Source organism: Nesoenas mayeri, assembly GCF_963082525.1.
Source record: "Nesoenas mayeri genome assembly, chromosome: 2".
Taxonomy (NCBI): domain Eukaryota; kingdom Metazoa; phylum Chordata; class Aves; order Columbiformes; family Columbidae; genus Nesoenas; species Nesoenas mayeri.
In genome coordinates this window covers 83,114,817-83,131,744 of record NC_137543.1, presented here as the reverse complement: position 1 = coordinate 83,131,744, position 16,928 = coordinate 83,114,817, and positions in this window count along the sequence as shown.

The window sequence follows — 16,928 nt, the reverse complement described above, 5'->3', positions numbered from 1 at the left end:
TTATAGTTTTTGGAACACTCTCTTACTTCGCCATCTGGATGCCTTTAGTACAAAGTACAAATAAGAAATCACATGAGACCACATTTGTAACAGACATGCTTATTTGAGAATAGGAAATATTTTGCAATATTTATATAGTGGGACTTTTTCCTACATCCTTAATAATGTACAAATAAACTGGATTCATCATCTTTTGATAGCTCAGTTCTCCCCCCGTTATTTCATCAACATCTTTAATAGTATATGGGATGTATATGACAGAATGCTGGCACCATGGTGCACACTGTGCAACATCATGAGAGATGTGGAGAGAATAGACATGGATCTCTTGATCTTTCCAGTGTGAGAGCTGTGCTTGTTACACTGCAACCTTACTCCTTGTTTATGTTTGCATAAGTGTTAAATATTTTACCATTTGGTAGTAAATGGTTTGCTTACATTTTCACAATAAGCCCTTTTCTTCTCCTAGAGGTATGTGATGGAAATACAAGAGATTTTCAAAACTAATATTCATTTCAGTTGGAATTTTTTTATCAAATCTTACCAATTTTTTTTCAAATATCAACAGTTGATGGTGACAGGTAAGAACCTGTGGTTTTGCGATATTAAAGACTGCAGTCTTCAAAGTCATTCAGTACTTGATGACTGAGGCTCATAGCTGTCTGTTACTATCACATATTGTAACAGCAGTTTTTGCAATAACTTACACCTTGTGCAACTTCCCTTTTCAGAGCCTATTCTGAAGTTAGGCTGAATAAGTGTGAGTGTTCATCCACTATTATGGGAGCTACTGCTACATTTTCTATTATGTAACCAGATTCGGTTTTTATCAGTTCTGCCTTTTATCTCTAGTCCTTCCATATGCAAAACAGAAAGAATGAAACATTATATACTTAGTTACTTATTTTTATCTTCAGTATGACTCCTCAATTGACCCTCACTTAGGTAAATAATTCCATTTTGAAGAATGTAGGACAGCATCACACTTTGAACAAACTTTAGAATTTTCTGTGTGTTACTATGTCACCTAACATATTTGATGGTTAATATTAATGATGTCGGCAATTCAGCCTATAAATAGAAACCACTCCTACTTCCTAGATGTTTTAATTGTTCTACCTAGAATCAAAGGATTATTTATGTTATTTATGTTTGGTTTTTTTGCTTGTGAAAATACCATTAAAAATGTACGAGGCTTGTAGGTAAGATATAATTCACTAGTAAGGCCTAGAAATAAAATCCCATGCATCTACCTTAAACCAGGAGACATTAGGTTTTCTGGAAAAGACTTATAAGCCCTTGGTTGTTTTCTGAATGATTCAGTTTTTCTTGTTTTAAACAATCTGAAGTCAGTACACAGCATGATATTAATATGTAGTTATTTTTACACACTTACATGGTACATGCAATGTGGTCCAAACCTGTGTATAATGAGACAGAGTCTGTTCTTTCATAAAGTGTTCAGTTCACAAAATATAATGGCTTAATCTCTGCATTATTTTGGGTGTAGTTCCTTTGAAATCAATGTGCTTGTATTAATTTACCATTGGCTGAATACCAAGTACTTATATAATAGGTGCTGTTTCAGTAAAGCAAAAGAAGAAATTGCTGAGCTGTTCGTAGTCTAATCTGGCATGATGCTCTATGAAGCAGTGGTATAAAGCAATGTATCACTCATATATAGATATTTCTGTGTCTAATTATGACAAAATCAGAATAAATGAAATTTGCAGATTTGTGCTTTAACAGCAATATAATTTCTTTGCAGAATCACTATCCTGATTTGCCAGTGATTTCTATTGTGTGAATAAAGTTTCAGTTTTACTAGAATAGCACTTAAGAAAAAATACAGAAACCTGAAAGGCCACATTTGTGTGTTTTACAACATTACTTATGTCTAGAAAAAAAGAGCAGAGGATTTTTTTTTATATATTTCCTATACTGATATTGAACTTTGAACTGAATATTTTGTGAAAATAATGGAAAAAATATTCTTGACCTCCCTCTCTATCTAGCTCCTCCCATTGCTCTTCTTTTCCATTAGATTGTATATAATCTCATTTCATTAAGAACAATGGAGAACTGTATCTTTGCTTCATTTATCAACTACATTATGGTGACTGAGCATCAGTAGAGAATCCAGAAATATCAGTTTTCTAATAATAATCAGATTATGTGGTAAAGGTGTTTAAAATAAATGCAATATAATGTGAGAATAAGGATCATTTACAATGGCATCTGTAACTGATATTTTAGTTGTAGGGTTGTCCTAGTTTTGTTTGTTGTTACTAGTTTCTAAGCCGTATGTCTCAGCCATAAGCATTGCTTGCTGTACCATATAGAACACTTCATGTTGGACGGGCAAGAAATCATGTTTTTCCAAATTAAAAAAAAAAAAAAAAAAAAAAAAAAAAAAAAAAAAAAGGGTGGGGGTGAGGGAAAGAAAACGATCCAAAGGCTTAGTTATGTTTTCATTTTTTGCTCCCTTTTTCTGACTGCATCAACAGCTATAAAAATATTAGCTATCAGCTGGTAGTCAATCGATAAATTCTCTAGTACTTTCAATTTTTTCCATCCTCACACTTAGGAAAAGTTAGCTTCCAAAATGGATATACAAATTCCTTTCATTTCAGGATGTTTCTTATAAATGCTGCTTTCAGAGTCCTTAAGTTATAGGAGAAAAAAATGACCTGTGGTTTGCAATGGCAAATGAAATGAATGGATGAGAGAGTCAGATGCTGAGTGCCTTTGAAAAATCAGTCTATCGATCTCTGTGTGCATTGCCTTCCAGAAATGTAAAACAGGAATAACAGAAACTCCCTAGAAATTGGTGGACTGAGACATAATTCACTGATGTTTCTAAGATGCTTGGATACTATGGTATTGAATATTCATAGCTGCCACAATAAATAAGAGCAGTAAGCTGAATTAATTATTAATTTATGTAATGGCCACTTCTTTTTTCACTTCTCTCTGTTGAAAAAGATTAAAAGTTAGATTATTTTAAACAGTGAAATAGCTTGTATTTTCCTTCTTGAAAAATGCAGTTATAGTTTAAAAGATGATACTAAAATGTTCCTGACTGTCAAAAAACCTCAATTTTTTCATCTTCATTAATGTGTAAATAACTTCAATTAATAGTACTGATAGCTGTGAATTTCAGTTACTAGTATACATTAACGAGATAAATGTTCACATTATTAATTTTTACTTTTCATTCTAGTCTCCAACTGCATATTGTGTTAAATCCAGAGGATGAAGAGATTTACCTCTGATTTATTCTTTATTTAGATGTTTTGTGCAGCACCAAATCAAAATCTTTCTGTATTTTCTTGTCCAGGTGAAACCTATAATGTTATTTGAAAGACACTCTCTAAGCAACTTCATTTTCTATGCTTCTTTTCATATTTATTTCTTCAGTGAAAATTGTTTGAAAATAATTATAACATAGAAGAATAGAGTTCCCCTCTCCATCTATAAAGGCCATGAAATAGCATGCCATCACTGAATAGCAACAAGGTGGACTTAGAAAGAAAATATGCCTGTAATATATAGAGCACATCTAAACAAAATGTCCCAATGTTGGAGTAAACTAGAAAACACTTGAGTGCAACATGCAGGCCAGGCACACACAGAAGCAGCTTCTGTCCATCACCTTTTCTACTTCAAATGCCACTTCACATACAGGACTAACCAGAAAGGCAGGGTCCTTGCATCCTGCACATCTCTGTCTTTCTGTCTTGAGTATCCTTCAGCCTTCCTGTTGAGTGCCGTGTAGACACATTGTCTCACAGCCTCAGACAAGTTAACCCAGCTTACCTATAATAGGCAATTTGCACCAGTTAAAAATGGAATTAATCAGATTGCTAGGGCAGTTCTAGCTGACTTTCATACCTTTCAGTTTCTTCTCTCAGGCCATTAATCACCTTTCCTATGGGACTAATAAGCTGATATTGAACCAAAAGTGCAGAATTCTCTAGTTGCATAGTCTGGCAACAGCTTCAATGTTTTAGTGCAAAAGGTCATATATTCTTCATTTTGGATTGTAGGGCGCTTCTGTGATGATGTATTTAGCTTCAGTTACAGTTGGCTTCCTTTTTTTAGTTGTGGCAGATTTCATCAAATTTTTAGCACTCAAATTGTTTTGTAACTACATTATCACTAATCATGTAAATTGTGTGACCATTTACCGTCACTGTTTCTGTACACAATGAGGGAACAAAGATCTTAGCTACCATGCTACTTAGTATAGTAGCCAGGATTCCGTGAGGGATGTCTGCAAGCTTATGTCATTTTAAAACAACTACAGTCTGTGAAAGATCTTAGATTTCACTTGTGGAAAAAATATCCAGGTTTTTAATTCTGCTCGCTATGAACCTCTAGTCTTCAGTTTGGACATTTTTTATGCGGATGACATTTGTCTTGTGTCCATATCTCAGTAATAGAGATCATTAAATGGTGGCCCCCTTAGCATTTGCTTTGGTGGGTTGACTCCACCTAACAGCCAAATATGCAGATAACCACTCCTTCATTCTGTTCTCTCCTGAGTTGGGAAGAAGAAAAAGAAATAATTGAGATAAAAGCAGTTTAATAGGTGGAACAAAAGCTGCATGTACAAACAAAGTAAATAAGGAATTATTTACAGCTTCCTCTCACCAAGTAGATAGACACTGGCTGGAAAGCAGTGCCTCAGCATGCAGAGCAGTTACTTGGGAAGAAAATACTGGGACCATCAACATACCTGCTTCTGTCTCCTTCCCTTGAGCTTCTGTTGCTGGGCACAATGTCATATGGTACAGAATATCCATCTGATCAGCTGGGGTCAGCTATCCCAGCTGTGTCCCTATCCTACCTCTTGCTCACCCCCATCCTACTTGTTGAGGGCACAGAGTGGGAAAAAAAAAAAAGTGCCTTGACTCTGTGCGTGTTCAGTTCACTGTTCAGCAATAGCAAAAACATCGGTCTGTTATCAACACTGTTTAGTTGCAAATCCAAAGCACAGCACCATACGGGCTGCTGTGAAGAAAGTTAACTCCATCCAAGCCAGATCCACTATGTGCAGAAGGCTAGCAGCCTCTCTGGTTATTTTTCTTTCCATATGACAGTTCTCATTGCACTAAAAGGCTGATGGAACATGTAGAGTATTTTCATAACGCTTTTCTATTTCAGTGCCTGCTGTTAGGAAAAAAATTTCATTTCACCATGAGGCCTGCATTATTGTGAATGGCAAAGGAGAATTTTGTGAGATGTTATCTTCAGTAAGTACTGTGTGCTCTCTGAAATGGTTTGATAAGACAGTTGCTGTAGTATAATGCCGCTGACCATAAGCAACTGCTGTATAAGCAATGGCAGAAGTTTTTTGTCCCAGCACAGAGTCAGGGCTGTGTTTCACAAGCAGGGGCAGGAGCGGGCAGGGAAGTTCACTAGGCTGGACTGGATACTCAGACCCTAAAGGAGTCAGAGGGAAAATTCTGTCACAGCAAAGTTTGTTCTGCTTGTTTTTCTGTTAGCTAGTGAGTATGCCTTGTTTACAGAATGGCATAAAATATCAGAAATTTTAAATGCACTTCCCGCTGCAATTTTTAATTAAAAAAAATAATATCTAGGTGAAAACTAAAAAGATAAAATGATAATTTTTATAAACATTTATATATATGCATTTTTACTAAGTAGCTTGGAACTTTTATTCTGTCTAGGTATTCTGATAACAAGTACAGTATTAGTCACTCATATGTAGTGCTAATTGTAAGACAAATTTCGTTGTCACAGTTTATAAAGCTTAAAGTTAGATTGGTCCCTAAACATACCATTGTTATGCATTTTCTTTTTGTGTCTGTCTTCCTCTGTTTGTCTGTCTCCCACATCCATGCCTTATTTTACTTCTTTCAAAAGAATTAACTGCTAACAAGAGCTCTTAGGTTTGTCAGTTAAACTTCCCAGACAGTTTAACAAGCTACTTATTAAAAATCTTCTTAGAGAAAATCTTGTTTAAAATTACATAGCTTGCATTTGACCTTATAATGCTGAAGTAATGTTGCTTTACAGGTTTAGAGGAATAATAATAATAAAAAAGTAGAAGTAAGCCATGTAAGGAACATCACTTAGAAGAAAAAGCGGCAGTTTAGAGACCAGCTGTCTGTAGAAACAGCTGGACAAAATCCTGAGTTAAAGGATGTTTTTTGCTAAGCATCTTATAAGAAATATCCATACACTTGCACAGCTAATCCAAATAACCAATCTTCAAAAAGATATGACAACACAACACATGGGCTGTAACTTGTTAAAATGTCCATAAATCATTATGACATGAATAATAAACTTAGCTGAATGCATGGTTGTCAGTTCTATAGGATTACCAAGTCCATTTGAAGGGTTTAATTTAAAGGGTTCAGATAAATATCCCTAAGGCCTGGCATTAATGCACAAGTTATTCTGCAAATCTGCTTTTTAAATTGCAAATGGCAACAAAAATAAGATTTTTCTTTTCCTCTGAATAAAACCCTTGAACAAATGACATAAAGCCTACATGCGATGAGGACTAGATCTAATGAAGAACTTAAGCACCTACAATTTAGGTGCCACAGTGTCTTAATGGTTAGCACCTCCTGGGTTTGTTTCAAACAAATGGGATGTTTAGATGATTCCACAGCATTGTCATTTGAAAATCTAGATGTTCATCTGGCAATTTTAGAGCTGTAAAAAAAAAAAAAAAAAAGCAGTTTTATTTTGCCTTTACTCTGAAATCATAGGATCACAGGAAAATTGCTCAGATGAGGTTGCTCAGGGCTTTACCCAGTCGAGTCTTGAAAATGTCCAAGGATGGAGACTGCATGGCCTATCTCAGCTGCCTCTTCCATTGCTTGGCTATCCTCAAGATAAAAAAAGATTCTCTTTACATCCAGTCTTGTTTCTCTTTATATCTGTTGTCCCTGATTTCCCCACTGTGCATCACTGCAAAGAGCCTGACTCCATCTTGTCAATAAACTCTTCACATGTACCAGTAATTTGCTGTTAGTTCCCTCCCGAGGCCATTTCTCCTCCAGGCAGAACAAGCCTTGGTCCCTTAGCCTTCTCTCCTCCTGGGGCAAGTGTTCCAGACCCCAGTCTAATTGAGGCCTCTCCCTCTTTCTTGTGCAGAGATCCCAAAACTTGGACAGAGTATCCAGATAGGATCTATTGAGTGCTGAACAGAGGGGTATAGTCTCCCCTCTTTGATGTCCTGGCTGTGCTCCTGTGAATACTGCCCAGGGTGTTGCTGGCCATCTCTGCAACCAGGGAACACTGCTGGCTCATGCTCAGCTGGTGTCTGCCAAGGCCTCCACGTCCCTTCCATCAGTCTGTGGCCCTGGAGCAAGGTCCAAGGTCAGCATTAACTTTGCCTTTGTTGAATATTGTAAACCTCAAACACGTCTTCTAGTAGTATGAGCTGGCTGAAAAAATACACCTAGTATTATTTCTCAGGAGAGTGAGAATGAAAACCAGCTCATTTAAAAAACAGATGAACCAGCATTTCTGTCTAAATCCCATCCAAAATTATGAAGCATAGACTAGTTCAACATTTTCAAGCAAAAGAGACATTTCAATTATTGCTTTTTTTTTTGTGTCAAATCCCTTTTTTTATTGATGATATCTCACAATTCTTAAAATTACACTACTGAATGAAAGTAATAGAAACATTAGCAAAGTCTATGGGGGATTTGTAGAAATGTTATAAAAAATGACCTGTTTCCACCCTGAGGTTTTGATTACAGAAATGAAATTTTAGAAATCAATATTATGTGGAATACTCAAAGATGCTGTTGTTATATGAAGAAAAATTATAAACAAAATAAGTGAACTTTAAGTCTTTGAATAAAAGAAACCTAGTAAGTCATTAAGTGAATGGCATATGCAGATCAAAAAGGAAATTAAGGATGAGAGGAAAAAATCTTCCAAGTTACAGTGGTCTAAATGTTTTTAAAAATCAGGCCAAGTGAGTATTTTTACAGAAGTATTTGATATTGTAAGCTCATGTCTGACAATTGTACATGGTTCTATAATGTGATTATTTAAATAGGAAATTAAATTTCTAAATATTTTGCATTTTTCCAGTAGGTTCCTAGGCTGATAAAAACCCACTATTTATTCATCTATGTTTTGGACTTAATATACAGGGTGTTTCAAAAAGAAGGACCCAGTTTGAAATCACTGTTATCTCTGCAACTGTGAACTGCCCATGAATGAAACTACTTTGTGACCCTTTTATTTGATCAGCTGTTTTCATTTAAGGAAAGCTGGCCAAAGTTTTGGGGCATTTTTTTTCCTAATTAAAATGCGTGTCAAGTTACGATGTTGTATTTGCTTTAAAATAGGCAAATATGGGCAAATACGATATTTTTCTCCCTGCTCTTCAACCAAATTTGTCATTGAACTTTTATGCTTAAGAGTGAAATTGGCTTTGTAAATTCTTTTGGAAGTATTTTGAGAAAAAAAACATTATTTATTCAATACCATTACTTCTCATGAAAATTTGAAGGAATAATTTCCAACAGAAAGCAAAAGCAAAACCAAAACAAAACAAAAAACAGATCCAAAGCAACTTAATTTGAAGGTGCAAGTCACCTAATAAAGAAATATATAAATAACTTCATAGATCTTATATCACGAGTTATACAATGGTACAGGCAAAAGTATTGTCCAATCTATTCAACACCCAGTTTGGTATTTACTCCACAACTTTTAGAAGCATTTAAAAATTATTTTTGATCTGTTGTGTTAAAAAAATCTTCCAGTGATATAGCAGATATTAGAAAAAAAAAAATGTTCTCTCACTGTGCTTCTGAAGATTGGAATCCTCCACAAATATAGAAAATACACTGTGGTGTCTCCGATATTACTATTTTTCAGAAGTAATACTGCAAAGAAAAATTATTCTTGTGGCTTTTCCAATGTGGCATTTTGCTATTGTTTTCTTGGAGATGTTGGTGTTGGCTTGAATATAAAATAAGTGAACAGTCAACAGATTAATGGTAGGACTGTATGGGTGATCAAGAGCACGAGAATGTAAAACAGTATATTCAAATTAAGGGCAATACATACTGCTTTTTCTATAGTCTCATTAAAGCTGAAAAAAAATCATTATTTTCAGGGTCTTCACTGGATTCACATACCACCAGCTGTTATGTTTCATTTACTCAACACTTTTGTGGATACTTTTTGCATTTACTTAATCTCATGAACTCGAAATCTGCTACTATATGTGAACTGAATTATTTGTTCTTGAACTTTATATTCACACTCTAATATCAGGAGCTGTTGTGACACCTATAAAAAACATTTAATTCTTTATTTTATTCAGTGTAGTCTCTGAGATATCCTTTTAGTTTCATTAGATTTTAACAAGAATTTATGTTAAGTTTTGAGTTAATCCAAACCCTATATTCTGCATAGATATTGAAAGCTCTTGAAATAATCTTTTTTAAGTTTAACTGGTGATTAATGATAGTTTTTAATATAGAGTGTTTAGAAAAAATGTGTTGCTGTTTTCCTTAGTATAGTGTTCTTACCTTCATCAGTATAGTAAGGATGGTCAGACAATGGAAGATAATTATTCGCTTACTACAGGCTAATATCTAAATTTCCTGCCTTATGAGAAATCAATTATTTCACTAATTTATTGGCATATTTACATGTGCAGTAACTTGCAGTGATATCACACAATAGATACGTAACTAACAGAACGTAAACATGCTGATTGAAGAATCAGTCATTCTGATCACTTGAAAGTCAACAAAATTTTATACCTGGACAGAAAATATCTATTTTCTTCAAGAAGTTTTACAAATGGAAAATGTCATTGATTTTATAATTAAAGGGTGTTACAAAAACAAACGCCCCCCAATATAATTACTTTTCTTTGTAGGGTTTGCAAAAACTGCCTTTAAGGTCAATTTTGGTAGATCAGATTTTCTCCTGAACCACTAAATCATGCAATCATATACTTAAGCATATGGTTATTCCTGTTGAATCACTAGGTTTTTCAGAAAAAATAAAATAAATTTTTTAAAAAAAATAATATATATATATATATAAATGATGTTTAGCTAGCCACAGCTTTGTTACATTCACTGTTATGTTAATTATGTTAATTCTTGTTAACAAGTCTCATTCAGATTTTTTTTCTACAGTGTCAGGCACTTTGAAAGGACTGCTATAAACCTGCATCTCCCTCCCCTTATACACAGAAGCAGAATCATTATGGGTTTTCTAGACATACTTCCCTTGTATGATGAAGAAGGAAATAATTCTCCAGTGAATTATACATGAAAGAACTGACATCCCCTGTGAGGAAATGCATTTTCCTAATTCCTTTTCTGGATAGCCAGGGAGGGAAGACAAGCTCTTGTTTCAGATGAAGCAGATCATCCAAGCTGACAGTATAATTTATTCTAACAAGCAGGTCTTCTCCTGTCACACACCTCCAAAAGAAACACAAATTATTTTTTTAGTTCACAGAGGAAAACAAATAAACACCCCCAAACAGGTCAGCAGGTTTTTACATGACATTCAGGTGAAATGTTAATAAAAATCATCATAAAGAGTCATATAGACTGACAGCACTCGGATGAGAAGTAGTCAATAACTCTATTTCCCTACATGATACGTTCTTCTTCCTTTATGAGGCCAAGAATTTCTCATTAGTGCAGTTTTTCTGTCAACAGTCATCTTTCTTACTACCATCTTCTCTGTCATCTAAGCTATAGATGTTCTCATTAAAGTTAGCTTTTGTACTTGCTTCCCATAGTGTTTATTTTTGTCTAGTAGTAAGTCTTTTCTGCCTGTCATGCCAAATCAATTTCATAATTTCAGAACTTATTTATTTGTATGAATGGCCACATGAAGTGAACATAAGAAATGTGTAGAATTTCTAAAGATATGAAATGTTTCCCACGTTTGACAAATGTGTTTATTTGCTCTGATATTTTGTGTCAGAGAGACAGTTAAATCTTTCTTTTTTGACATGCTATGATTCATGTGGACAATCTATACTCAAACCACTCATTATGCATGTTGTGTTATCATTGCTGAGTCTCTTAAATATTAATTTAGCAAGGAAGATGATTTTTTTTTTGTACAAATTATTAGAATGTCTGTAGTCAGCACTTCTGAGTGTTCACAAAAGTAATTTTTGAAAAGCCCACACTTCTATTTCTGCCAGTCTCTTACATTTCCATTCATGATATGCTGAAGAGTTTATTCTTGATTCTGTTCTGTAACTTGGAGTTTGAACTACAGATCAAACTATGTAGGCATTATTACAAAGAATGTACCTCTATTACCCTAAGATATATCATCCAGCTATAACTGAGAAAGTATCACATTAAGGAAATACTATGCTAAGGAAGATGTGATTATTTTCAGAACTATGCCGACATTATACCTGTATATTATTTACCCTCTAAATTCAAGAGTAATTTATGAAGGAGAACCAATGCTTTTCAATATCTATTAGATTGCATAATGCTAACATGTCAGAAAACTGCTCCTATTTCTATTGTTTGAAATGCCTGAGTTTTTCAGTGTTGCTAATCTACAGATCAAATGGATAATGGCTTTCAGCTCAGCATTTTTCCAGCCAAGTTTCTAGTCTCCTGTTCCCTAGCATCACATCATTACTAGTAGGGTTGGTGCTTCATACAGTCTTTCAATCAACTACATCACCAGAAGGGCTTTCAAATGTTCCAGTGGCTTTAGTCAGTGAGATCACCTCTTAGGAGTGACATCAAACTGCAGAGAATGGAGAACTACCATTATTTTGCAGACACATTTCCATGTCCCTTTGTGCTTAGTAACAATGTACTAGTAAAAAAGATGTTTAGAAAAGTCTTGCTCAAGAAATTCTTCAAAACACAATATCCAGGCTCATTGAAAATAAATTTTACACTTCACTCTGAGCACAGGGTTTGAGGGCAAAGCTGATATTTGACAGACACTATTCTGTCAAATGATCTGCACTGTAGAAGACAGTTATCTGCAGCTGCAGGCTGACGGACTACACAGGGAGCCCTGGCTTCCCTGCCACAGTACTGTGTGCTGACATGAATGAAATGAGAAGAATTGATAAAAATCCTATAATAAAAATTTATTTGTTATTTTAAATCCAGTAATTTAAGTCTGTATATGCTTTGACACACTTGATTTTATAGGAGTTTCCTATTTCAGCATTTTTCACGCTCTAAGGTAAAATCCCATACCAGCCAGAATGTTGAGGTAGAACTTTGTGGTTTTCTTCAAATAAGGACACCAAGAGACATCAGAAAGTTTTTAATATTTAATGATGTTTTGTTACAATATCATCTATATTGAAATTAATTTTGAATTAAATAAAATTCACTTTTATTAGTAGATACAGGTTCTGGAAGTTTTTTCCTCCCTCTGACTCAGCCCTACACACTGTAATTGGGAAAGTTATTACCTCCAAACTTGCTCTCATTTATCGTCAAGGGCATCCTAAGCTGGTAAAGCCTTCACAGAGTCATCAGAGGGTCTTTAAGAAAGCCTAGGGTTTTCTTTTGTCACATCAAAGTTTGGCTCATAGCTGCTCTGCTGCCAGCTGCCTGACATGGGCAGTGGTCTTCCTGACTGTCTGGGGTGGTCCACTGCTCCCTAAGATGCAGTTTCCTTCCACCTCCTCACAGTTGTACATTACCCAATGTGCAGCAGCAAGAACACATATTCAGTCATTCTCCCTGCTTTTAGTTAAATATAACATGAATCACAGAATTTTAGGGATTGGAAGGGACCTTGAAAGATCATCTAGTTCAATCCCCCTGCCTGAGCAAGAATACCTAGATGAGGTTACACAGGAATGTGTCCAGGTGGATTTTGAATGTTTCCAGAGAAGGAAACTCCACAACCTCCCTGGGCAGCCTGTTCCAGTGTTCTGTCACCCTCACCATGAAGAAGTTTCTCAAATTTAAATGTAACCTCCTGTGTTCCAGTTTGTACCCACTGTCCCTTGTCCTATCATTGGTTGTCACCGAGAAGAGCCTGGCTCCATCCTCATGATACTCACCCTTCATATATCTGTAGATGTTAATAAGGTCACCCCTCAGTCTCCTCCAAGCTAAAGAGACCCAGCTCCCTTAGCCTTTCCTCATAAGGGAGATGCTCCACTCCCTTAATTGTCTTTGTGGCTCAGTGGGTCAGTCAAATTATTATCTTGATCACAGGAAGCAAATTTGTGGTCCTGCTAGGTGTACAGTTACCTACCTGCCAGTTCATCGATGTACACTCAGCTTATGAAAAATTTTAGAAGAGGAAATATTAGGACAGTTTGTTAAACATATTGAACAACAGTCACTCCTCAGCCCTGTCTTGGTCAGCCAATGTTATCAAGCACTATCCTTTTAGGACACTTTTGAACTTCATATTGGACTTTAAGCTTAATGTTGCAATGAGGTGACACAAAGAGTAGCTTCTCCTAACTGAAGTGCATTGCTAAAAGATACGATCAATTGAATTTTTTTTTTTTTTTTTAAAGTCCCTGTACAAGCACTGTCATATGTTTGCTTCACATACCCCATAACTAATTCAGTCTTGATGCTCATTATTCTCTTGAGTTCAAGCCCAATTGTGAAATGAGGTGTGGTTTTCACCAGAGAATTCCTGATGGAAACTGATTCCTGGCCTCATAGGGAAGCAGGAGATAACAGCAGTGGATTTTTCTAAGAGACTCTCAGCTACTCTAAAGTATACTCTAGGCTAGAGACTAAAATATCAGAAGTCTTCTAATAACAGAAGTCCTCTCCTGTACTCTATTGCCTTCCCTTCCTTAAGTCAGCAAAGACTAAATGCAGCACATTCAAAGAGACAAACAGATAATAGGCTTACACACTAAATTAATTCACAACTCTGATTTTTGTCCTCAAAACTACATTCCCTTGTACTGGGTCTATCTGAGTCTGGCCACATCCTGTTGCTCTGGATGTCTACTTTAGCTCTTTAGCTTCTGCAGATGGCACAGGCCAGGCAAAACAATGTTGAAATTTATAATCATCAACTGTTGGAGCATACTGTTGTATTTTTCATAAATGAAACTGTTACAGTGTCCTGTATATCCTGCAGCCTTTTTGTACATGCAGCTATTGCTATCTATTTTCTGTAAAATATTATCCACAAAGGTTCAGAAAGTTTCATTAGGGTTGCCATAAAAGTCAGCTAAACCATGTTTTATGTCTTCTCTTAAGTTGAAGTATCTTGCAACTAATAGAAAACACTTTGTAGACCACTTGCTAAATGAGTGTGTAGCAGACAAGGAGTATGGGTGATTCATTTTTATATGGAGTGATGATATTAGAAGAGTTAGAAGCTAACACATCTTTAGCTAATGATTTTTCCTTTGTTTTCAGCACATGAAGCATTATTTCATGCATATTTTTCTGTCTCTGCAAAGTATCTCAATCTGCATTTGGACTGAGGTTATTTTTTTTCAATAATTGAAATGCAGTCTTCCACACACAAGTTTTTTTGAGAGACAATGGAGATGGATTGTAAATTAAAAATTTGGAGATGAGAAACACTTAGCTCACTGATATTTTTCCCCATACATCAAGAAAAAAGCCTTGCAGGCAGGCTATGGTTTACAGAGGAGAAAAATAGTACTGGATAATCAAGATTGGTCATTAGATGTACAATCCCACAAGAGATACAGCAACATATTTTGCTTTTGTAGGGTAAATAGTATGAGCAAATCAGATGTAAGAGGAGTCTGTGAGGTAAATTGACCAATACAAATGACCTATGAAATGTCTCCGTGAAGAGTATCATCACAGGCAGGGGAAAAGCAGTGAGATTTTGATCCTGCTGTAATTTCTTCTTTGTGAGCACTGTAGAAACCACTTAAACTTTTTCATGCCCTCATCTGTGTGATAGTCCAGTATATTATGTTAAACAAACTCCAGCTACTTGGCTGACAAAGTCATAGTCTTTCTAATTTTATTTATTTTTTTTTAAGGCACTAATCAAAAATTTCATATATGACAGGTGGAAGTATAACAGGGAAAAAGAGGGGACTGCACACAAGAGAAACCTTTAAAAACTTAGGTTAAAAAGCGGCACTAGACAGCCAGCTTGAAATGATAGTTCACAAGTTCGTACAGAGATGTTGACCTATCCTACGATCTCCTCCTTGGCCACTGCCATTTTCTATTTCTTTGAAGTCTGGCAGCACGCTGATCAGGTTTACAACAGGAACAGTACTGCACATGCTGATACTTGTTGAAAACCCCATCCTACTTCGTAAAATAACTTTTTTTTATTTCCTGTGGTTACAGGACCAATAGATAAATTAATACACTTCTTTCTTGTGGAAATATAATGCTGAAATTTGTGATTCCCATTAAAGAATAACTTCTATTTTATTAAAAAATGCAAGTATGTCTTTTGTTGGAATGAATATTTGAAATAATATTGAAAAAAATAAATGAGTAAATTTCAAAAACCTTTTTAATTTCACAAATTATACTAGGAGATATCTGTGATTTTTATTTTTTTTTTTTTTTTTTTTTTTTTTTTTTTTTTTTTTTTTTTTTTTCCTGATAACTTAATGGCTGGGAAAGTCATCATCATGGATACATTCAGTTTTTTCTTGTACTGGAATCCCACAGATCCAGGATCTAAGGTCTTAATGTCTGTACATTCTGGTTTTGTAGGAGAGTTCACTGCCTCTTCCAAGGTTGCTCCTGCAGTTTATGTAAAATAGTTAGATAGTCGCATAGCAAAACAGGGTAGGATAGTCCCATAGCAAAACTGAGAATATCTCCTAGCTTTTTCCTAAGACACTCCACTGGGAAGCAGGAATTTAGACTCTGCTACGGTTAATGTTTGTTCATTTGTGGAGTATGGACCTTCACTGATAAGAGATTTTTTTTTTAAATCTTTCCTTTAGCCAAAATGCCTAGCAGTCCTATGACTAAATCTTCAAATATCACTAGGTGGATGAAGAAAGTGAATTTTGCTGTCCTGCAATAGAGTCCTAATCTTTTGTCTCTTGAACAAAAAGGAAATAATATTTTAATAACACTTTTCTTCCCAGATAGAACTTATTAAACAATCCTTACATCTGTTTTCCAAATCAGCAATGCCAAGATATACGTTTATCTTTCAAAAAATTATTTACTGAAAAAAGTGCCCAACTCAGTTCTTAACAGAGTTATATTTTGTTAGCACAAAGTTTTCCAGTGGATCAGTTTAATCCTGTAAATCCTTAATACAGACAGGGTCTATTTCAGCACAAATACACACTGCTGTGTTAACACTATTTCAGTGAAGGCTACTCTAGGCAGAGCAAATAACCCCCCTAGAGCAGCTAAGAAAACCTGAGTTATAAAATACTTTTCCAAATATTCCTGAACGAAGGCTCAGACACCTTTTCAAAAAGCTTTTCATTTCTCAGCTGCCAACCTGGTCAAAAACTTTGATTTTGCTTACGGGTAATATCTAATTTATCACCAAATGACTTTATTAAATTTCATCAAAAGGAAAACCAATACAACTGGATTCCCTCAAGTAATTAATTGGAAGGACCTTTAATATAATGTTACATCAAGGTTTTTTTAATCACTTAATTTTAACACAACTTCTTTTTGGACCATGTTAAATTGATGCTAAAACACTTTCATCTACTGTAGCTCAAGCATTCACTTGTTCACTTAAGCATGTCATGTTTTATTTTTAAAAAAAACTTTATAAATATATATGTAGAACATTTCTGCTCTTTGTACTTGCTCCTTGGTTTGTATATAGAAGTAGATGAAAACAGACTGGTGAACATGTGAAGGTAGTAAACTGCAACTTGCTATCTCAGCCTACTGAAATAGGAGGACTGTGTTTTGTTCAAAAGTTAGAGAACTGTCACCACAACACCCCTAGCATCAATAGGCTCTTCT